Below are 23791 nucleotides of genomic sequence, written 5' to 3' on the forward strand. Positions count from 1 at the left end.
AGATCTATACTTGGAAAACCATAGAACACTTAGGAAAGAAATTGAAAAGGACACAAAGAAATTCCTAATATTTTAATACAAATGTGGCCTCTAATAAACGAAGGGATGATCTTAAAATATAGAGAGCTCATTATCAAAGATGTTTCAAACAGAAATGGAAAAACCATATTCCTGAGATGTCTAGATGTCCTGGGTCTAGGTGATAGCTTTAGTCTTCTCAGTATATCTCCCTTGCAGGCAAGGCAGGAAAAATTCACAGCCCCAACCAGGGAAATGCTGGATAACCTTCAGTGTCCTGTGCAAAGCATTTCTCTGTGTCTTGAACAGAGAGGCATTTCTTAGTCCTAAAATTACAGCTTCCACTCGCCATATATAATGTGACTTAGACAACTGCACCTGTTTTCCATACCAGTAGTTACTACTTGAAAAAAGGGATAAAGTCAAAACAAAGGGACAGTTAATCCCTAAGGATAGATATGTAAAAGATGTACAAAATCGCATTCCATAGTAAATAACCTCATATGGGTGTTCTTTGAGGTTCTGGCTTGCTTGTTTCAGAACAGTCTTGATCTATAGCAGCAGGAATTACGATGCAGGCATCTCTCAGTGAGAAAAGAGACTGTCAGAATTCAAGATGCTTTGGAAAAAAGTCAATGATGATTTTAACTTTCTAAAATAATGTAATAGAATTGAAAACCTCTACCAGGCCGAAGAAGAGACATAAATTCAATGATGTGACCTACACTGATACACCTAAAAAAAAGAAAAAAAAAATCCCTAAGCATCTTGGAATAGGTGCTGTTTTTAAAGTGTTGAAGAAAATAGAAGAAAGAATTCCTGGTGCTTAGATGATTTTGCACATTCTCTACAGATCAGTAGCATAATAAATTTCTTAAATCTGCATCAAGATCGTCTTACCAGAGGCAAGAAGTCCAGATTTCACACAGGTGAGCACAGAATAGTTTAATCTTGCATAGCAGATGGCTCCAGGTCAGTGGCCAACAACAATTTGTAACACACCAATGATAATATAAGGCAGCCAGCTCTTTCCTTGGAGTGCAACCTGCTTTATAAAAATAAAACCGGCTGGTGACTTTCTGTAGCAGAGAAATCTCTCCCCTTCCCGCTCTCCCTCTTTTCCTTTCTCTCTTTCTTCCAAAGTATGGGTTGAACTCTACTCAGTCACTCTCCTGTTTGTGTAAAAGTACTGCAAATAGAAGCAAGTTGAATACTTAAATAGATGTAAACAAATTTGAACAATGTAAATAAGAATGAGATTTACTTGACCACAATAAGCCATATGCAAAATGTCACACACACACACACACACACACACACACACGCACGCATACACGTATATCGGGGGGGGGGAATACAACTTTCATCCAAAATCCTATGTTTTCTTAAGAGTTTACAGAAGTGGTCTCAAAAAAGGACAGCATGTAAAAATGTGGGATGAGTAAATGTGCCAGGGAGTGGCTTTCCTATCACCTCTTCCCCTGAAAAGAAGGACCTGAAGTTCCCGGCATTATATAAACGAATTCAAGATATGAGTTTTGAAAAGTTAAGCATGTGTGCACTTTCATACTGTATCTGTTTTAATGAGAAATTTGATGTAACAAAGCCACATTGAAAGGAAGGCTACCTTTCGTCCTTGAGACTGTGACCCGAGACTGTGACCTTGGGACCAGCAGTTTCTAAGGTAGCAGCTTACCAGAATTTTAAGTGTATGGTCAGCGAGGAAATTAGCAAAATGAGGATAAAACTTCTAACATACTCGTTTTCTCTGACTTCTCATTTCTCTTGCCTTCTCCCTCATCTTTCTTCCTTGTCCCCCTCCCTCCCCGTGATCTGTGGCAAGTCATTTAACACCACTGTCTGACAGTGTCTGAATTATACAGTGTGCATCATGAGATCTTTGGGTCGCTTCAGCTTTAATGAGAATCAAATGAAATGATGTATGTGAAAGTCCTTTTCAAAACTATAGTATACACTCTGTAAACACGTAACTATCATCTATCTATCTATCTATCTATCTATCACTTATCTATCTATCTCTATCAATCAACTCTCTAAACAGTTATATATGTGAGCAAAAATTACAATCATAATGAAACCACAGGTCATTTTACATGAAAAAAAACCCCGCAGTTTGTATGTGTGAATAGATATAGTCAGACTCTATCTGTTATTTGGATATTAGAAATTAGTTTTTAGGTCAACGTTATGGAATTGAATTTCTCATTAAAAAACACACTTTGTAAATAACTACTTGTTTGGAGGAGTTACTGATTGTGATACCTTGAATTAGTAAAAATATGACACATGGAACAAAATTGGTACTTGTCAAGGGGAAAATTGGCTGGTAAAAATCTGTTGACGATCTGATATATTTTTACAGTTCTATCAAATGATAATATACATTGAAATTCTCTTCAGTCTCAGAGGTGTGTAAGTCCATAAGCTTTTCCCATTCTTTGTAGCGCGGATACAGGCAATTTAAATGCCTTCCGTGGGTGTGTGTCTTCAGAAGCAAAGCTGTCGCAGTGGCTCTTAGCCTCGTTTCTCCTAGCAAAGCCTCCAGCAGGTGCCCTGACACCCGTCCTCCAGGAGCAGGGGACTGTCATTTAAGCGGGTTCCCCAGAGAACTCAGATTACTCCCTGTGATGGGCAAGACCCATCTTGTCTGTGTCCTCTCCCTCCTAACCTCCTCCTCCTCCTTTCTTCTCCCCCAGCTCCCCTCCCCTCTCTCTCCATTCCTTTCCTCCAGTTTCTCTCTTTCCTTCCCTTTCTCCTTGAACTTGGCATCTGTAGCCCTGTTGTGCCAAGTGCGAGGCAGAAACAGCACAAGACATGTCCTCTGACCTAGCGAGGTCTGCCGTCCAGGTGGAGAGAGGCAGGTGAGCACAGGAACGGAGGCAGAGTGAAAGCCAGTGTCTGTCTGTCCCTGCAAGAGGGGAGCAGACAGACAGCGAGTGCCAGTGGCACTAGGGGAGAGGGTGGGTCAGTGAGATGGGCAACAGGTCGGGAGACTTCACGGACGACACATAGTGGGTCTTGTGCGATGCCTGCAGGACAAAAACTGTGATGTTCTGTGGATACTTAAGTCAAGGTTCGATGATAAGATCTTGTCGTTTATGAATGATTTTCTGCAATTCAGTGCTAGGCGACAAGTAGGGCAAACCCATATTGCTTTTAAAATGGAATCCAACTTAGTTTAATTATCTACAAAGACTTTTTCTCACACGGTGTCTGTTACAGGAGGAGAGTCTTGCTTTTTGTTTTTTTTTTTCTCAGACTTAATTTGCTGTAATATAAATGTATTAGGTGCCTGCTTTCTGCCTCACCTCTGTGCAGCTGCGTGGTAAATGGCACTATTCAAACTGATAACTGTTCTCCTTCTGTCTGATAATCTGCCGCTGAGCCTGGTATTTGGGACCTTAAGTAGTTTTGCCTGTAAATGTAATTATATTTAATGATCTGTTTTGTAAATACAATGGTTTTTCCTTTTTGTGGGTCGTCAACTGAATCCTAATGTGGAAAAAAATAAGGAAATGTGAGCATTATACATTTCAGAAAATACTGCTCTTATTGTGCATATATTATACATTGTTCTAGATTTACATTAAGCACAATTCCATTGATATTAATTTCAAGCAACATAAATATGTTGCAGATTTATATAAATGCTCCTTTGCAATTTTTACACAGTTCTCCCCAATATGATACAGCCGGTATCGTGTACGAAGGGTGCTAACTAGTTATCAGTTATTTTCCACATGTTGAAGCGGAATCAAAGTCATAAAGGGAGGAAGAAAAGAAACTTAAGTACAGAGACTATTTTGCATAGGTACTGATGATGTACTAGAAAAGATTGTCTTTCTCATGTGCTCTGGCGTTGTCCAGAATGGGGCCAGAAGTTCGGAGATACACAAATTCCTCCCTATTCAGAAAGTAATGACTTCTATGATTTATGTGATCCAGTCATGTGCCAGAAAGCAAATCTCTGGCAAGTGTATTCCTGTTCGACTACTGAATGAACGAACAAATGAATAGAAGTAAATCCTATTTAGTATCTGTTCCTTCTTTTCCACATGGATTTAAAATTGTATTTCAGGAGAATCTACTTATTGGATCCCATAATTCCTAAGAACATACCAGTATCTAATTTTTTCACACGTGTATCAGTTTGCTGAGGCTGACATAACAAGGGTACCGAAGCTAGGAGGCTTCTACAGCAGACATTCATTGTCTCACAGTTCAGGGACTGGGAGGTCAAGGTCAAGGTATCTGCAGGGTCGGTTCCTTCTGGGGGTGGGGTGGTAAGGAACGATCTATGCCACACTTCTCCCCTACCTCCTGGTGCTTAGCCTGCAGTCTTTGGCATTGTGGCTAATTACATCTGCAATGACCCTGTTTCCAAAGCAGATCAAATTCGGAGGTACTGGAGTTAGGGCTTCAGCATATGTTATTTCTGGGTCGGGTGAAGCGGTACAGAATTCAACCCAGTATAGAATGTCAAAGAAAGTCCCCAGTCCTTTCTATACCGGAGCTATCTGGACAGAGCATGAGATTAAATACAGGCTGTGCGATATAACAGACTCAGTAAGGGGAATAGCGGGATGAGAAGAGGTCTCAAGGGCAGAGATAGTAGTGAAGACAATGCTGTTCACTCTAGTTGCGCTAAATCAGGGAAGGCTTCGCAGAGGAGATGGGGCTTGAGCATTGAAAGAGGTGTAGAGATTTGGTGAACGTGAACTTCTAATTTAATTTATCTTAAAGGGAACTCAATTTTTCTAACTAAACTTGTCCCTTCCCTTGAATCAGTTGAATCGAATTGGTTCTATTAACGGAACCAGCGGAATCGGAGTCTTCTGCCTCCTCCATCAGATCTGTTTAGATCGGGAATGTCCTCTCTTCTCTCCTCACAAAATTGCTGTATCCTTTCCCTCTGTTACATTTGGACCACTGCTGCCCCACGTCAGAGCTTCCTTCCAGAATGCCAAGGACACGGCTGATGGTTTTCTGTGATATCCCTGAATTTTTCATCCTTCCTTCGTCCTCCGTCCTGCATGTCACTACCCAGTTTACCTCCATAATGCCTGTGTGGTCACTGCTCTGCAGGTCCCAGGACTTCAGTATCTTCTGACCGCCCACCAATCCTAATCAAGCTCTCTACCCCAAATCTCCTCATAGCCTGTGTTTTCAACCTATGCTTCTCATGTCAACATTCAGTACAGTTAAAGAATCTCATCTTGAGGATGGACTTCAGAAGTCACCTGGTTGATGTCTCTACCAAATGCATGAATCCATCAGCCACATCTCAGCTAAGTGGTCATGTCTTATGTCTGCCCCAGGGTCCAGGAGCTTTCCCTGTCACACACGTGACCTGTGGTCGCGACCATTTCAAGCTCGCCAGCGTGCTTTCTCACTTCTGCATCTTTGCCTGTGCCGCTATTATGTCATCTTCTTCTGAGACGTCTTCACCTTCTCCCACGTCCTCCCCGCCCTCCCCCCATCATTCAAGACCTGGCTTGCGTGCTACCACCTGTGCTATGGAAACTGTGGCTCTCAGATGAGAACACGTGCATGAAGGATTGTGCTGTGCTGACAGGGACAGGGACAAATATGAGTGAAATGATGAAATCAAGATTGAGGTGGTAGCAGAATATAAGAGAGAAAAAGATGTAAGTGGAATGTGGATGTAAAGGCTTCTGTTGAAGGGTGTGAGGAAGATGGGTATTTCATGTGAAATTAATTTTTGCAAATATGAAGATGACTTTAAAATCCGCTTGCCTAGTGGATATTATTTCTGATTTCAAGTTAAAATGATTGCTCTGTGGTTTATATATATTTTTTAAATTTTTTAATGTTTAGTTTTGAGAGAGAGAGAGAGAGAGCGAGCATGAGTGGGGGAGGGGCAGAGAGACAGAGGGAGACACAGAATCCAAAGCAGGCTCCAGGCTCTGAGCTGTCAGCACAGAGCCCGATGCCGGGCTCAAACTCACGAACTGCGAGATCCTGACCTGAGCCACAGTTGGACGCTCAACCGACTGAGCCACCCAGGTACCCCTATGTTTTTAAAACTTAAGAAAAAAACCCCAAACTACTGTGATATGGCTAGTCCATGTCCAAAGTGTGAGGACTGAGGGTCTACACATAATAGGCACAGAGATTCCCCACCGGGTCCCAATGGGAGCAAGAGTCAAAATCACCCTAGTGCGCCGTTAGACAAGATGTGACTAATTGCAGACGGTGCATGGGGGCCTCCCTCCATTTGTCTGTTTCTCTCGTCGGTATGTTTTACAGTGGAGCTTTACTGCCTCAAAAATAACCTTACTTAATACACGTATTCGGAAGCAAAAGCATAGCTAGATTATTTCGAGCTGCCACCTTTGAAATGGTCATCTGGTGTTAGCCACTTGGAATCTACAATGGAAATGATCAAATTAATGAAATAACGAATACTGTTTACCAAATCTTGTGAAAGGTATGGTCTGTTCACAGTCTTGGACCATGGTGTGACAGTGCCTCGTTTTGTAATTTCATTTGTATGTGCGTTTGGATGGCCCTGTTTTGCAGTAGCCTTTTATGGTTTGTACTTCCCATGTGAAGAGGCAGGCTCCATATGAGAAGTGAGTTCTGAGCCCCCAGCCTCCGATACCGGCCATCAGGTGGCTGCTGTGTAACGTCTACGCATTTCCTGATCCAACTGTTATGTTCTGATTCTTTAGAAGCATCACTCTAGAAATGGAAATGGTGGATTCATTAGCATATAGATGTCTAGATCAGGGTTTCCCAGCCTCGGCACTAGTGACCTTTTGGACCAGGTCATTCTTTGTTTTGGACGCTGTTTTGTGCATGTGGGATGTTTAGCAGCATCCCTGGCCTCTACCCTATATTCTAGAAGCAGCGCCCCCTTATGGTTTTGACAACTAAAAACATCTCCAGACATTGCCAGAGTGTGTAGGGAGCAGAGTCACCTCCAGGTGAAAACCAGTGATCTAGGTATCAGCCCCAGTGCCATAATCTTATTTTTCATCACATCAAGGGGCCATATATTTACCGGAGAACAACTACTCCATGAGTCGCTGCGTCAGCCAGGTAGGCTTATTATCTTATTAATGGGGCTTTAGCGAAAATCCCGAAAGGAGAACCCGTACATTTATGATTCCTTCAATCAGTGGATTGCACGTAACTGAAATGATATGAAATTAATTGCATTTTACTCATTTTATGCTCTGTCATGTGTATTGCTTGAGCAAATACTGCCAATTTTTTTTCTTCTTTTAAGTCTGGCAATAGATGTTGTTCTCCATCTTTCTACGTTTGGTTTGCTTATTTGGGGGGGGGGCACCGGGGGGGGTAAGGGAGCAGGAATGATACCAGCTGGTGAATGCGGAATTAATTACAGATTGTTTCCCTCAAAAAAGGCACACGTGGGTCACCAACCTCTAATGATTTTGGCAGCTGTTTGGCTCTATTAAGATTACCAGTAACTGGACAGACACTTTATTCTTTTTCTTGGAAGCATATGTTGCAATTTTGGGGGGATTTGGACACTAGGAGCTTGGTTACAGATGCCACATCTGATGAGAATTTAAGACGGCACCAGCCATTGCCTCAGGCATTCGTTCCACAGTTTATTCAATCACTAACTTTCTGGTAATACTTGCTTTTCCGTTAAATACAAATGTGCAAATAAATACCTTTCCAAAAAATACAGTCTCAGAATTAAAGCATATAGGTCTTAAAAGTAGAAAACTCTCAGATATGTGAAGAATGGTTTTTCTGCTTATATTGGATTGGAAAAACAGTGATCTCAGCCTCATTTAAGTGATTCTTAAATTCTTGAAATGTGTGTGTTCTGTTCATGGCAACAATTCTGGGGGAGACACATCCCGCTCCCAAACCCCGATAAGTTAATGGTTTAATTGCATTGAAACAGAGTCTTTAGAAGAACTTCAGGGTCACTACTGACCTAATTATTACTGCATTAATAATCTTATAAGTGACATACATTAATTTATATAAATCAATTTAAACTATATGGTTGGAAGGATGGCTCTTAGTCTCACAAATAGAGTCTACACATTATCTCGAATATCTTGCTTTGCATTTATTCCTCAACCCCTAAATGTGACTTTAGGTCAAAGTGTTTCTTTAACTGGTCTGTTGGAACCTCCCATGAATTTTCTATCTCCTTTCTGCCTTTCTTTCCTAGACACCAGATGCTGTCACTGTTAATATTTCTGTCTGTCACTTCCTTTTGTGAAGAAGCACTACAATGTCAGGGTTAAAAGCACAAACTTACTGTCCAGCTGCCGAGGTTCGAATCTTTGTTCTGCAACCGTCTGACTTGGAAAAATCCACTGTAAGGTGCTATCTTGTTATCTCCCTGTCAATTAAGGTCAAGTTATTAAATTTGGATGAAGTTGCAAAATACTGGGATCACAGATGGCGAGCTAATTGTCATGAGGTTGGTGGATCAAATCAACCTTCTATGACAAAATGGCTTGTACTGCTAGGTGAGCAAGCACAGTTTTCAAAGACAAACTTCCGACAAATGTAGCTTCTTAAAACAAGCAGTCCTAAATATGGTCCTTGGAACATTTAAATTATTTAAACTTCTTTTGGTATTTGTAGAAAAAATTTTTTTAGTTTACAAAGAAACTGAATTTCCATACCAATTAAAGTTTACAGTAAGTGACAGATCACGTGTAGAGCCAACCTGAGTTTGATGGCCGCTGGTAAGTGAATTTTGACATACATTTTTTATTTATGAAGAAGATACAATAGATAAATGCACGCTTCAATTCATCAAATTACTTACATTAATAGTCTCTCAATTCTTTTCATGCTTCCTTATTAGACTGTTAATTAAAGCTTATAGCCTCTGGCTTCAGTGATAGTTTTGAGTCAAGACTGAAGCAAAGAGTGTTTCCATACACACTCATTGAAGAAATCATTTAGCACAGATGCCTGTAGGTGCCCAAAACTGCGTGGCGATTTGAGCTTATTGTATATGAGTTATTCTGCGTAGAGGGGACTTCAAGCTTCTCAGCAAACAGTATATGCCAATAACAGGACTCTCTGAATGTGAGAGGGTAGGTTCCCAACTCACTTATTTCTTTTTTAAGGATCATGACTATGGGAATCTTAATTCAGTAATAATCCTGTTGTGTGTTGCCTGCTTTTTTCCTGTAAGTTCTTTTTAAATTAGCCTTTCTCACATCTCTGTGTTAACAGGTATGCTAATGAGGGAATTCTTTGAAACCCAGGGTGTTACAATACACCCTTACAAGAATTCTCCTACGATATTCCTAACGGCAGTGCCCTACAATCATTATGAATGGATTTCCAAAATATGCTCCGTGTTTTAGGATTCCCTCATGTTTCATGTGTCTGGGGAGTAAACACATCTCCACAGTGTCAGTTCACTGCCTGGAACCTGATCCCATTAAGTTGAACACATGGGGCGTTGGTAACCGTAGGATACCCGAGCATCCGCTGAGACACGAGGAAGTAAGATTACAGTAAACAAGACGAGCGGAAAAAAAGTGACGAGCGTGTACAGACGTGGAGCTTTAAGCATTTAGGGGGAACTGCTTCATGGAGCCAAATTAGCATTGGTATTTACCACATCGGACAGCTTTTTGTTTACGTGTTATTTTATTTTAAGTGAAAGCACTGTGAATGAGATGAAGGGCAAAATCCCATAAAGGGACAGGCCCTACAACAAATAGTTAACCTCTTGGCCAGATGGCACAACTTGAGGCTATTTATCAAGATCTGAGGGTAGAATTTGGGACAAGAAACATGAGGTCCAATGCCAAGAATAAGACAGGAAACTAACAGTGAGGAGACATGGCTTTATCCCGCTTGAATAAATACAGCAGTGTTTAAAGTGCAGCTTCTTGTATTAACTAGGAAATCAACCTAGTTCCTTAAATTGTATTCCACGGTCAGGAGGAGTTGGGACTGGGGATGGGAATTGGGCAAAAGTGAACATACGTTTTGGCGACAGTGTGGAGTCTTTTTTTTTTGTTTGTTTGTTTTATTTCCTCTTCTTTTTTTCTTTTCTTCCCTGTCTCTCTCTGTATTCTTCCTTCCTCTCTCCTTCCCTTCTTTCCTTCCTTCCTTTTCCTTCCTTCCTTTTCTTTCCTTTCCCTCCTCCCCCTCCCCCTCTCTCTCCCTCCCTCCCACCCTTCCTCTTTCTCTCTGTTGCCTGCCTGTCTTCCTTCCTTCCTTCTTCTCTACACTTTCTTCTAAAAAGTTGTGGGCTGGAAGGAAATGACAGTGCCTTAACCAAATGATAAGAAAGTAAGGTAAAGAGGAAAGAAGACAGGTCAAGTGTTTAACCCAGTCTAGGGTGCCAGGTCACAACAGATAGTTTAATAGCAATGTCTCAAGTCCAAGAAAACTCTGAGACCAAAGAGAAGATCAGCAGAGTGGAAGTAGAGACTTACCCTTGAGACGCTGGCCGGGCCAGGTCTTCACTGGAACACAGTGGCAGAACAGATACAGCTTCTGTCTAGGAAACAGGCTTTAAGTCCAGGGGTGTGCTACCCAGCTGAGGGAGGATGCACTTAACTAGTCTCAGTCTGTGTTTCCTTAACTTAAAACCCAAGGGATTGGATTTGCTTCACAGAACTCGTTGTTTCTTTGTCCCCAAGGACGCCGCCATATTTAAAAAAAAATCTCTTTGGGGCGCCTGGGTGGCTCGGTCGGTTAAGTGTCCGACTTCGGCTCAGGTCACGATCTCACGGTCCGTGAGTTCGAGCCCCGCGTCGGGCTCTGTGCTGACCGCTCAGAGCCTGGAGCCTGTTTCAGATTCTGTGTCTCCCTCTCTCTCTGCCCCTCCCCTGTTCATGCTCTGTCTCTCTCTGTCTCAAAAATAAATAAATGTTAAAAAAAAAATTAAAAAAAAATCTCTTTATGTTTTTCTTTTTACCTTTACAAATCTTTCAAAACTTAAACACTCAAATCCTTCAATTCGTCATAACTTAAATATAGTTTCCCCCAGAAAGCCTTCCTTACTAATTTGCCCCAATTTGCAATGATCTCCTCACTTCCAAACCCCAGGATCAGCCACCAATGATGCCTGCAGTTTAACTGTCAAGCAACTAACTATGTGTTGCATTGTATCGATTTCACTGTTACCTATATCTCCTTGTGTATCTTGTTCTGGTCTTTGATTTTAGGTCACAAGGACTACGGAGGGATTTAGGGCAGGGAGAGTTTCATGCACTTTTTTTTTTTTTTTCACTCAAGACCTCTACCATGACCCTTGGAGAGAATACATTCTTCATTAAATATGTTACTTTTTCATGTGTTGAACTGTCAATCTGGAAATCCCACATATTTCCACCTTAAGCCCATTTTTATAACTTAATAAAGTGCCCTCTTTTGGAAGCTCACAGATATTCTACTGGGGAAGAAATAAAATCTCTGTTGTTTATTTTGGATTTGTATCTCCTCTATTAAAACCCCATCAGGGCCAGCCCCTTGCCCTACTACAGCCAGCAATGTTTCGTACACACATGGACTAAACATGTTGGGTAAAACCAAATGGATCATCGGGGACATCAGGGACAGTCTATATACCCCAGGAAAGTCATCTTCAAGGCGTTTTTTTTTTTTTCTTGAACCTGATACCCACTTGTGGAGTACATTACTAAATTAGCTGAGTAAGTTACAGTTGATCCTGAAAAAAATAATACAGCTCCATCCTGAATAATGTTTATTTAATTAATGCTGATTTGATGAGCCACCAGGGTTCTCATTTGTAACGCTGTGGGAATACCAAACACCTCTTTTGATGATCCTCGATTCAACAGAACCAGTCTTAGGATGGTATTAGCTGAGCGGAGCACACGCACATTTAATCATGGGACCCTGATTTTCAGAAATAGATTTTTAGTTTCATTGTGTCATGAGCACATTAATTATATGTGATTGTTTGGTTAGTAAGTCTCCACTTTGCTGGAGTACAGGCTCTGTGGAGGCAGAGGGTGTATCTAGTCGATTGCCACCATATCCTGAGTATGAGTTAGGTGTCTCGTTTAAGGCAAAACGTTAACTTTTAGGTTTATCTTCAAAGTATAATAAAAAATTATATCACATATTTGTGATGCTGCACTTCTAAATAGTAGCAAGTCTGACATTTGTTAATGACTGTTAATCATTATGCTTCCTTTCTGGAAGATTGTCTTTACCTAGTTATCTTAGCTTTTTTATTTACGTGATGCAGTTCACTCTTTTTCTGTGAGTATTTCAATGTTTTCCAGATTTCTTTTTTTTTTTTACTTTTGTGTATGATACCTTTTTGAAACGGACGTATTTTAATTTATCTTCATAGTTATGGATCTTTTCTTTGGTGGTCTCTTTCACTGTCTTAAGTGCAGAATCATGAGTCCTACACAGTCCAGCCTTGCTGGGTGGGGTGGGCCACTTGTGCAGACCTAGAGGTGGCCCGTTGAGGCAGTTTCAAGGAAGTAGAAAAAGCCAGCTGAGACTGAAAAGTTCTGGGTCCCGGAGGATGTGTGACAACAGAATTAGAAGGACAGTCAGAGGTTGGGGCGCCTGGATGGCTCAGTCACTTAAGCGCCTGACTCTTGACTTCGACTCAGATCATGATCTCACGGTTCGTGAGTTCAAGCCCCCATCAGGCTCTGTGCCGACAGGGCAGAGCCTGCTTGGGATTCTCTCTCTCCTTCTCTCTCTCTCTGCCCCTCCCCTGCTGTCTCTCTCTCTCTCTCTCAAAATAAACGCAGCCTACTAAATGAGATTCTCGGGCACAGGCACAGAGTTGCTGGAATCCCATCCCGGGCCACCTCTTCTATCCTTGGAGTCTTTGCCAGGGTGGATAGCTGTGTAGATTCATGTATAGTCTGTCCAGAGCATTTTCTGATGAATAACAATGAGCTGGAAACAAAACAAAGGTTTCCATTTGTTTCCCATAGAAATGAATGCATATTTCCTTGAATTAAAAATTGCCTTGAATAAAAAGATGCAAGTTTTTTTTTGGGTGGTGAGTCCAACGGCCTGACTGGAATACACATAGCACCTGGAAAATGAGTCTCTGATTTTTGGACTGGGACTTTGTACCGGATTCCTCACATGGCTTTTCTCCACCTCCTTAGTTTTGTGTGGCTGTAAAAGCATATTTTATTTATGTTTGCTCAGGTAGGCTGGGTATTCCTGAAAGTGTTAGAACTCGGACTAATTATCATAATCATTGTGTAATAATTGAAATGTTGCCTGTTCTGATTTTAAGGTTTTTGTTTTGTTTTGTTTTGTTTGCATTTCTGCTCTGGCTTTACATTTCCTATATCTGTAAGTTGTGCATGTGCCTAATGATGGTAGTTACTGCTTCACCTACACTAATGGGGGATTCGGGAGAGGGCCCCCAAACAAGAATGCTGTTTTAGTGGTAACCTTCGGGTTGTAATTGGATACCATTTATCTCCCTTGGGCCACCCTTTATACATGTTGTTAAAAGCGGATGGTTTCATCTTGACCATCCTGTAGCTTCCGGGGAAAGAGTTCTGTACTGTCGATTTAATGTTCATCATCTCCAGAAGCGCAGTGCTTAGAACATCCCACACTCTCTTGCTGGCTCTTGTAGCTGCTGGCATCTGGTCCTCCCCTTGATTGTACACTCAGAGGTACTTAACCCTTCGTGTAGGGAACAGTCATTTTTCCAGTTTTCCCTCAGGGAGGGTGAAGTGGGGGAAGTGGAATCCCTACTTGTCGTACTAGTGGGTGAGGACTTTTGGAAGGAGAAGCCTCTGCCCCTCACCAGCTCACAAACGGCAGCTGACAAGCCTCTGTAGGTATAAGTAAAAACACTTGGGAATTCTTAACTTTTTCTTATTTCCTTGCAAAGAGGGAACAGGAAGTGTGGGGAAAGGACCCTCCAAGCATCAAGAGATCTCAGTTCTCTTCATTGGTGTTACTTAAGTATATACAGGCTTAGCCAAAGAAGCAAAAACATCCAAAATCGCAGTGGCCTGAATAATAGAGATATTTATTTTTCTCTCTAATGTATTAGGATGCACAGCATGGGGCGGGCATGGTGGCCTCATCATGGACTGGGATCCCTATCTGGTGGCTTCTCATGGTCCAAGATGGGAGCTCCAGCCCTGCTGATCGTTCTTGTATTTCAGCTGTCATGGTGAAGGAAAGGGGAGGAAAAGTTCCTTTCCATGGAACGTTTTCAAAATTGTATTTGTTGTTTTCTCTTACATTCCGGTGGGTGAAATTTACTCGGTGGCTTCCCCTTGCTACAGAACCTGGCTGGGGTATAGAGTCTCTACTCTAGGGGGTCCTGGTCAAGCTAGTATTCCACACTTGTATTACTTTGCCAGTTTCAGTTTTTGGAGGTGAGAAACACGCCTTATTCTTTTTTCTACATTTCCCGTTGCTCCTTGCAAAAGCCAGACACATTCCAAGGTTTTACTTAATGATGGATTAATGAATGGTTTGATTTGCCTTGATACCCTCTGTCCAGAAAATTTGGAATAGGAATTTTTCGGAGCTGTCAAGCTGGTCCAAGAAAACCTCACTTTTGTGGAACTCAGCCACATTTATCAGGTGTATGTATACTTTTGTTGAGTAGAGGAGCCTCGCCAGATGCGGCAGTTCACAAGGACCGATGGCATCAGAATACGTGGTTCAGGTCAAGTGAGAGTAGTTACATATTCACTCCCTAGTGATCTCCTTCAGCTTTGCCTCACGTGGGTTACTCTGAGAATAGAGTCTTAACGTAACCTCTTTGGGTCCAGTGGACAACAGATTACAACTAACTTGTTCTAGCTCAGAGATTTAGTTTTGCAGCCACATGTTGGACTTCCACAGCAGGAGAAGTTTACGAATTTATGAAAGCAGAGGAGGAGAAAACTTTTGCAAATAATGTTCCAAAAGATGGCAAATAGCTTAGGCTATAAAATGCATTGAATCCTTGTGTTTCTTGAAGATGCATCCTATGACTTTACAGAGTCAGGGTATAGGTTTGGAATCTCACCAGTAACCATAGCAAACTGTACAGCCTTGGGAAAGTCACACAACCTCCCCGTGTCTTGGTTTTCTCATCCACAGATGGAGAAAAGAAATGTATTATCCAGTGCCTCATTCATAATGAGGATCTGGGATGCAACGCAACTGATTTAACTCATTGGCAATAATTTTGGAAGAGGAATTGATGAATGGAAATCTAAAGCTTGTAATATGACCTAGGCTTTGTGACTTTCTCATTTCTTACTTTCACTTTTTCTGTTCTATTTATCAATAACTGAATGCCTTGATGACTATGAGAAAAACTGAAGGAAGTAAGACATATTTAAAACCTAAACCTTTCCTAAACTTTTCCTTTCCAACCCCAGTCTAAGGTCTTAAGGGAGAGGCGCTTTCTTTTGTTTTTCTCTTTGTCTCTAGTGCTTAGCACAGTGGGTAGAACACTCCAACTCTCTTTGTGGAAGAAATAAGAGTGTCTCACGTGGCTGGTTTCTGTGCCATTCTGGGTACCAGTCCCAAACTTGGATGCGTTCTCCACTGCCTGTAAGAACATTCCATCTAAATTCCACGCAGAATGGACATACGTTTTCAACTTTCATTTTCTAGTTTCCTCAACTGTAAAGGGCACGTCGCTAAGTCACATCTCATTGCTCCTGCCTGCGTCTTGCGCCACTGTATTTTTTTCCACCCGTGTGTTTTTCCCAGCCTAGATGCATCACCTCCGGCTTTCTGGCTACGCTCAGATTTAACAACATACCACGCTGAGTTGTCATTTATTGAAAAATTGCCAGTGTTTCATGTTCGGTACTTGAGTTAAGAGAAATGGATCCGATCGGTGTTCGTCAAAGATTCTTTCTAAGAAAACACCCTTCTTAACATCGGTAATTTACGGGGCGCACAGGCAGATCATGTTCAATATCTGTTTTGCAGAAGCATAAACTGTTTATGAGTCTGTGCCCTCGCCATGGAACACGGCAGAGCAGAACAGGCTTACGTTGGTGGGATCAGTTGAATAACAATCTGTACGGACCCCTCCTCTTTCAGTTTTCAGTGTTTGGAGAGCTGGCATTTTATCGTTTGAGCAAATGAAGGATGAATGACCTACAACGTGTATTAAACTTCATGGTTTGTCCAGGAAACCCGAGCAAGGAACTATAAATTGATGATCTGCCTCCCTGTGGGTCAGATAACTTACGATCTGTCATGCGGTGAATGAAATGCTGTGGTTAAGGGGGAATATTACGCTGGTTATGCGCAGATGTTTCTTACATTGAAAAATGGGTTTATTAATGGCATGCTTATGAAGAAAGTTCTAATCAGGGATTCTGTTACCGTATTTAATTAACTAGTCAGCGTTTGAAGATCCATGAGGCTCAGATCCAGAAATGAGTGATAATCAATTTTTGGCTTTGCTCTGTCCATAGCTAAGAAGGGAATGGCGGCAGACCTCAGAAAACTCAATCAAAAGACTAGATCGATATTTTATTTGGTCTTTGGTCATTAGTAATCTAATGGGAGGAAATACACACATGTCCTCCTTGATTTCTGTTTCGTTCTACACTTGTATGATTTTCAACGGGGTGCAGAAGAGGGGCGAGGGTGGTAAAAGAGTATTCGCTCATTTGGTCATTGCAAGATGACAGTTACATGCTGAGAGTACGCAACGAGTGTTTGCCACTAAACTTCACATTAACGGCCCTGTAACAGAGGATGCATGCACCATCGACAGAACCTTAAGAAAATAGACTTGAAACTTTAGGGGCAATGATCAGCTTATTGCTATAATTATGGAACTAGCTTCATCCCTTTACTGGTACAATGCATGAATTAGATTCTACATACACTGGACTGTAATGAAGGCCACAGGTGGGAAGGTATTTGCTCTCATATTAACATATGCAGAGGTATGCAGTGGTCAGCCTAATGGTAGGAATGCCAAGTGGTATGCAGTATGAATTTAATTTTCATTTCTATTATTTATTTATTTTTAAAATATTTTAATTTTCTTAAAGGTTTATTTTTATTTTTATTTTTTTTTTTAATTTTTTTTTTCCAACGTTTTTAATTTATTTTTGGGACAGAGAGAGACAGAGCATGAATGGGGGAGGGGCAGAGAGAGAGGGAGACACAGAATCGGAAACAGGCTCCAGGCTCCGAGCCATCAGCCCAGAGCCTGATGCGGGGCTCGAACTCACAGACCGCGAGATCGTGACCTGGCTGAAGTCGGACGCTTAACCGACTGCGCCACCCAGGCGCCCCTTAAAGGTTTATTTTTAAAGAGAGAGAGAGTGTGTGCGTGCTTGTGCACATGATTGGGGGAGGGGCAGAGAGACGGAGACAGAGGGTCTGAAGAGGGCTCCACCCTGACAGCCTGATGCGGGGCTCTAACTCACCAACCAGGAGATCAGGATCTTAGCCACAGTTGGATGCTTAACCGACTGAGCCACCCAGGCCCCCCTGCGGTCTGCATTTTAAATGCCGTGTTTTTATGGATTTTACTTTGTGGCGAAGCCAGCATTTTGTAGAACAATTAAATAGCAATAGCTCTTGTGTGAAAGGAAGATATTGGAAAATTTTTCTTTTGTCCCTTTGGAAAAAGCCTTTATTTCATCAATGCTGGCACTTGAAGATGTCATCCAAAAGAAGTGAGCCTGGCATGACCAGGGAGCACCTTGAAGGAGGCTGGTGGACGGTGTCAGTGACAGTTCTCTCTACAAGAGATTATTTAGCTCTCGTGTGATTCTGAGCTGTTATGTTCAAGCCTCATTTTTGTTAAAGGCTAGAAAACTGGAGACTTTTTCGCTACTTAGGGAAAAGAGACCTGTATTAATTTTGGTTTTGGGGTATACCTTCTTATTTAGGAATGCCCAGTCTTCATCCCTGCACCCATTTCCAAACTCAGAGGCAGGTACCAAAGAGCTACTCTTAGAAATCAAAGTGGATCGGCTTAGATCAGAAGTGTAAGGCTTTATATTTTTCCAGAACCGGAACTATTCTAAGACCGTGGCCTCAAAGTCAGTTAGCCAAGCAAGAGAATTGTACTTACAGAGTGATAGCAAAATTTTAATTCTCTGCATGTTAAAAATGATAAAGCTTAATTGTATTACTTAGACCACACGTGACAAGTGGACACTTGAAGATTAGGAAAGTTTTAGGTGAGATAAATATTGAGATCAAGTGGATGTTCTTTACTTGACATGACCTGAGATTGGACTTGCTAAGAAGACTCTGAAGGGAAGTTGACATGATCGAATGTGTGTCACTGAGAATTTCTCAACACCCTTGGGCGACCCATTACTATGGGCTGTTTGCCAGGGTGTTATTTAAATCAGAGTTAGGGAACCAAAATAAACATGTACCTATTTCTTAGAAGTGACTTTAAAGACTTCTGTTATGTATATTTATTCATTTTACATCTTTATGTATATTTGTATAAATACTAAAATGAAGGGGCACCTGGGTGGCTCAGTGTGTTAAGCTTCCGGCTTTGGCTCAGGTCATGATCTCGCAGTTCATGGGTTCGAGCCCCGCGTCAGGCTCTGTGCTGACAGCTCTGAGCTGGAGCCTGCTTCGGATTCTGTGTCTCCCCTTCTCTCTGCCCCTCCCCCACTCACGCTTTGTCTCTCTCTCTCTCTCTCTCTCAAAAACAAACATTAAAAAAATTTTAAAAATACTAAAATGAAGATAAGTGTACGTACATTATTCTATAAGGAATGCATCATTTAATGCACTGAAACATTCAGTAGACAATTGATTTAACCATGTGGCTGTTGCACTGCAAACTTTTCATTTTCTGTTTTAAAGGTCATGGGTTCAACTTTTTCTTTCATCTTTCTTTGAACATTTTACCTGAAAAATTTTCAGCATACTTGAAAATAAAGATACTAGTATAGCAAACCTTCAGATACTCTATATTCAACAATGCACATTTATTTCTTAACAAAAGTTACTGGGATTTTTGGTCCTGTGACTTTCTTCAGGATCTTGAATCCTGTACTATTTCTTGAAATGGGTTAAATATGCTCATTTATCCATGGAATGCCTTCATTTTGAAATCTTATCTACAAATTGCCAGAAAGTAGGGGTGCCTGGGTGTCTCAGTCGGTTGAGCATCCGACTTTGGCTCAGGTCATGATCTCGTAGTTCATGAGTTCAAACCCCGTGTCGGGCTCTGTGCCGATGGCTGGGAGCCTGGAGTCTGCTTCGGATTCTGGGTCTCCCTCTCTCTCTGTCCCTCCCCCACTCATGCTCTGTCTGTCTGTCTCTCTCTCTCAAAAATAAATATTAAAAAAATGAAAACAAAACAAATTCCCAGAAAGTAGAAATGCCCTGCAGATCATATAAATATTACTATTGATAGTTTGACTAAGTATTGGAACATTTTTTGTAATAACAGTAAAGAAAATGATTATTCTTAATAATATTTTTAATAATATTCTTCTGAAACAGTTTTCTATAACTGGATCAGGGAAAATTATGATGAGGTCATCTGCATTTTATGCCGTTACTGATTTTTAAGTACGGTTTTAATTGTTACATTAAGATTTTATTGCTCTGTAACAGATGTGGTGTTTTTTTGTAAGCACATCAACATCAACCTGAAGACGGATGGGAGCAGATAAAACATTGTCTTGTGTTCTGCAGAAATCAGATGTTTGATTTCATCCTCAATGGCCATGCTTGCTTGTTTTAAGAAAAAAACATTCTTCAGTATCGAGTACACATGCCTCTCTCTATGGAAGGTAGCAAACGGATATTTGGAAAGGATAAGAAAATGTATTATTGAGTGAATAAAGGATGATTCCTCAGGAAGCTTCGTTTGAAGAAATTTTAAAGTGCTTAATTAAAGTTTAATTACAATAATCTGTGTTTATTGTGATTGTAAAATGCAGGATAATAGAGATTACACCATATTTTAAGGCTTGATATACATTAATGACCTAAGACCTGATTTTAGCAAAATGGAATCCACAGTTTTCTTATTGGACCCAAGTAAATGTACTAGGCGAACTAATTGCTTTCAATGGATGCTTTTTTTTTCTTTTTAAAGAAATACACTTTTTTTTTCAATATATGAAGTTTACTGTCAAATTGGTTTCCATACAACACCCAGTGCTCATCCCAAAAGGTGCCCTCCTCAATACCCATCACCCACCCTCCCCTCCCTCCCACCCCCCATCAACCCTCAGTTTGTTCTCAGTTTTTAAGAGTCCCTTATGCTTTGGCTGTCTCCCACTCTAACCTCTTTTTTTTTTCCCTTCCCCTCCCCCATGGGTTTCTGTTAAGTTTCTCAGGATCCACATAAGAGTGAAACCATATGGTATCTGTCTTTCTCTGTATGGCTTATTTCACTTGGCATCACACTCTCCAGTTCCATCCACGTTGCTACAAAGGGCCATATTTCATTCTTTCTCATTGCCACGTAATACTCCATTGTGGAAATACACATCTTTTAATGTTTATTTATTTTTGAGAGAGAGAGAGAAAAACAGAGCGCGAGTGGGGGAAGAGCAGAGGGAGAGGGAGACACAGAGTCCGAAGCAGATTCCAGGCTCCAAGCTGTCAGCACAGAGCCCGACGCGGGGCTTGAACCCACGAAACCGTGAGATTGTGACCTAAGCCAAAGTCAGACGCTGAGCCGACTGAGCCGCCCAGGCGCCCCTCAATGAATGCTTTTGATGATACACTTTGTTAAAAGAGAGCGGCGATACTCTTTCTAGTTGTTTCTCCCATCCCCTACTATATGCAGTGTTAGATTTTAATGGTTTTCAAGCATTAAAGTGTACTCATATGTTTAAATTAATATTCCAGTTTGTGATCTAACTTATTAGAGGAAGAATGTGGAGATCAGTCCTCTGCGTGAGGAACAAGGCTCCGGGGGCTTCCCAACTGTGCAAAACCTTAGATATTACATGAGGAAAAAGGACATGTTGAGTCACATCTTAGATAAAAGGAGCGGTGGAAGGGGGCGGAGTTTGGTTCACACCATGGGGTGTGACCAAGACGTGGACATCTCGAGTCAGGACTAGGTGTGGGTTCTGGTTTCACCACTTTGTGGGTGCTTAGACCCCCTTCTAGCTTTTGCCTCAAAGTTTCCATGACGTTCCCACCTAAACATGTGTAGATATCATCTGCCATGTCATAAACTCCCAGTGGACACTAGGAATTGGTGGTAACGTTTGCCTTGATATTGAGACTGTGACCCTTGGCCGTGATGGTCCCTCTTTCTCGCTATGCTGTGCCACCATTTCTTTCGTGAGTGCTGACCCTCATGGTTACACACTGCCCAGGTCTGCGTGTGTTCTGACTATGTGACATGTGGGTACCGAGGCCAGTGAGGCCAGGGACTGCCTGCACATGGCTGAGAGGAATGGCATTTGGATGACAGAGGGTTTGGGAGGCAGCAGTGGTCGCTTCTGGCCAGAAACCCTATGGACTGTATCCTGAGCTCACTTCTCAGGGGGCAGTACCTGTCTTTTATTCTGGTTTCTTGTTATGAGAAAGCAGAAACTGCCCTCTTTGCGGGGGGGGGGCGGGGGGGGGGGGGCTCTTCTGAAGATAGGCTCTCCTAGGAGAGCCAGCTTTAGGGGTCTTGAAATGTATCAAGGAGACCTTGAAGGTACATCTAAGAACTTTGAAGTGTGTGGCATGGAAGTGTAATCTCTCTCTCTCTCTCTCTCTCTCTCTCTCTCTCACACACACACACACACACACACACACACACACACCACACACAGCCCTGAATGTAGCTAATTATAAAGCTTGGCTGGCACTTTACCAGTGCTAAATGTTTATTTTCCCCCATTTGCTTTCTGAAAGTTTAACTGAGAAAATATTCACCACAAGAGCACTGGACTGATAACTAAGCCCTGGGGAAGCTTCACTGTACAAGATGGCGTGGACTCCATTCCTCCCAGTACAACACTGATACAAACAGACGCCTGATGGAGGTGTATCCACTCCTACCTCATACTTGTTTCTCGGTATGATCAAAATAATGGAGTTTTGTGTTTGTAGAACGCGTTTCAGAACTGACTTTTAGATCGCTCAAGAAAGAGCCCTGAGTGAGCTTGGTAAGTGGTAGCTGTTATCCCTCCTCCAGGATAAAGTCAGAGAACAGAAGTCAGAGCTGGCCCAGAGTGACTTAGTAAGCTCAGACGAGGACTCTGAAGAAAATGCAGGACTGGTGAGCCCCGAGCTCCTTGCCAGTTTACCCATGACTGCAAGCAGTCGTATGCATGACGCTCAACAGCTGACTGGGGAGAAGGAACCCTGATGGTAGCATTTCCTGGTTTCTGAAGGATGCTTACTTCCCCCATGGCTGGTTCCAAGCTACCAACATGATGTTCCTGAACACAGAGTTGGGGAGAGATGTGTACCATTGACTCTCGAGGGCTGTTGCAAGATGGCTGCCACATAGTATGCCTTAAACCCAAGAGTAAACCTTTCTGGATCGTTAGCTAGTCGTTCCCTGGATCTTTATCGGGTCATTTCCAAGAGCAACATGGTGGACAAGAAGTAGGGTTACGGTGTCTGTTAATAAAATAGGTAAATGGTATGTGTCAAGGGGTGCACCATGCTGGAGTTAGGCACCGGTTGTCTAGCGGTTGCTATACAAATGCCAGGTGGCTGAGATCACTTAAGGCTGGATGAGCAGGGTTTGGACTAAACCTGGAATTGAAATAAGTAGAAATCTGCAGTGTGCAAATGGAATCACGAGGGCAGTCCCCACCCTCCTTTTCTAATCTGGATCATTCTTTCTTTTTTTTTTTTTTAATTTTTTTAATGTTTATTTATTTCTGAGACAGAGAGAGAGACAGAGCATGAGCAGGGGAGGGGCAGAGAGAGAGGGAGACACAGAATCTGAAACAGGCTCCAGGCTCTGAGCTGTCTGCACAGAGCCCGACGCGGGGCTTGAACTCACGGACCGCAAGATCATGACCTGAGCCGAAGTCGGACGCTCAACCGACTGAGACACCCAGGTTCCCCTAATCGGGATCATTCTTTTGAACTTGTCACTGGACCTTGTAGTTCAGATACTACTTCATTTGTACTTTCCAAGGGACCTTGTGGTTTTGAGGAAAGAGCGCGGAGTCCCCAGAAGGTCTGGGTGAAAGAGCTGATTCGTGACCTTCAGATAGAAGGTGTTGGGCAAGTCCCTAAATGCCTTCACTTGTCTGAATCCAACTTTTCTTCGCATATGAAACAGGTGTAGTCCTTTAGAAAAGTTGTGGCTTACTTCCCAAGCTTGTTTGGAGGACAAGCAAGGTATCCCAATGACAAAAATCAGCTCACAAGTGTACCATGCTGTAATGCTGCGGCTGCATCCATTAGTGCAGATATAATGATGTTGGTGGGGCTGATGGCAGTGATGGTGGTGGCGACGATGGTGATGGCGTGGTGGTGTTGATAATACAGACGCTGGTAGTGATGGTGGTGTTGATAATACAGGCAGTGGTGGTGATGATGATGATTATGATGATGGTAGTGGTGACGGTGATGGTGATGGTGGTGATGATGATGATGGTGATGGTGGTGATGACGATGGCGATGGCATAGTGGTGGTGATGATACAGGCAGTGGTGGTGATGATGATGATGATGATGGTAGTGGTGATGGTGATGGTGATGGTGGTGATGATGGTGATGGTGGTGATGACGATGGTGATGGCATAGTGGTGGTGATGATACAGGCAGTGGTGGTGATGATGATGATGATGATGATGGTAGTGGTGACGGTGATGGTGGTGATGATGATGGTGGCAGGATGGTGT

The sequence above is a fragment of the Panthera uncia genome (assembly GCF_023721935.1).
Source record: "Panthera uncia isolate 11264 chromosome A1 unlocalized genomic scaffold, Puncia_PCG_1.0 HiC_scaffold_16, whole genome shotgun sequence".
Classification (NCBI taxonomy): Eukaryota; Metazoa; Chordata; class Mammalia; order Carnivora; family Felidae; genus Panthera; species Panthera uncia.